Source organism: Aythya fuligula, chromosome 9 (genome assembly GCF_009819795.1).
Source record: "Aythya fuligula isolate bAytFul2 chromosome 9, bAytFul2.pri, whole genome shotgun sequence".
Lineage (NCBI taxonomy): Eukaryota > Metazoa > Chordata > Aves > Anseriformes > Anatidae > Aythya > Aythya fuligula.
In genome coordinates, this window is record NC_045567.1 from 172,861 (window position 1) to 174,305 (window position 1,445).

Genomic DNA, 1,445 nt, shown 5'->3' on the forward strand with positions numbered 1-1,445 from the left:
TCCCCGGCCGCACCGCTCCTTTCGCTCGGCTACCCGGCCCCCGGCTTTATAGCGAGGGGCGTTGCGGCGCAGCCCTGTTCGCCGCCGGCTCTCCCCACCCCTCTCCCGGGACGTGCCCCCCTCCGACCCGGCTCCCTCCCACTTCCAGCCCCCAGGCCACCGGCACGCCCGCGGCCGGAAACCCCTCCCCGCTGCGGGCAAGGGGGCTCGGGGGTGTCCGGGACAGGACGGGACGGGATGGGACTGGACGGGCGTCTCCGGCGCTGCGCAGGGCGCGAGGCTGCTGGTTTAGAGGCAGGAGGATGCTCCTGCCTGCGGCTGGCCGAAGGAGCAGCCACGAGGCGTACAAACGTTTGTAGTCTCTCTAGGAATTCCCCGGGCTGCCCGCGAGCACACCTGAAGTGATCTGATCTGATCATCGTTAGCGAAGTTGCGATATATGCAAAAAGGCGCAATGAATCTGACAAACTATTCTCAGGGAGTGGGGCGGAGAAGGAAGGAGGTCTGTTACCCCCTTTGGAACGGGCGTCCTGGGAGGTGCACTCTTCAAGTCACTGCTGACATGAAAAGACTTTGTGAGGGATTCTTTGTTTCTTTGTGTTTTTGTTTTTTTTTTTTTTATTTATTTATTTTTATTTTATTTTATTTTATTTTATTTTATTTTATTGTTTCTCTTTTCTAAACCTGGATCTGGTAAACAGAACAGGCAGGGTTTCTGACATTGCCATGCTCACCAGGAACAGCGTTTCATGAGTTCTGTTTTTATTTTAAGCTCCACGGTTACAGACAGAGCTAATGCTTCCAGTGAGAACTGCCCTACTGCACATTGCTTTCTAGTCTTTTATACATCCACTGCATTTTTGAAGGTCCTCTTAAGGAAGATGTGGTGACCTAGGATGGGACTGGTAATGTAAATTTGCTGTGGCTAAGAGTGATCAGGATTGACAGCAATCTTAGTGATGAGAGCAGGCACACCATAAGGAAACATTTGCATTCTGCAGTAATAACTCTGCTGGAATAAAATTACTCTTCAGCATCTGCAGGTGTATTATCAGCAAGGAATTGGCCAGTTATAATTTGTTTTTAAAAGTCTCTTAGCTAAAATGGAGGTTTGGATAGAAATACAGAACTGAGGTGTATTGCATGAACTTAATTGTTCCCGGATGGATCACGGGTGTGTTACATGGAGCCAGTAGCTCACCAATGATAAAGTCTTTTGCTCTGACCTTATTTATGTCACATCAAGAACAAAACATCTGCATTTTCATCAGAACAGTCAGGATTGGAACCATTTATATTGGCTGCTTGCTGCCCTCCTGCACTGGGGAAGTTTGTAATTGGCTTCCTCTCTGAGGAGATCATGCTGAGGTATCATCTAATGTGCACAACTTTGTGTGTGTTGACAGATTTAGTCCCATGACAAGGACTGGAAGCCACTGCCAGTA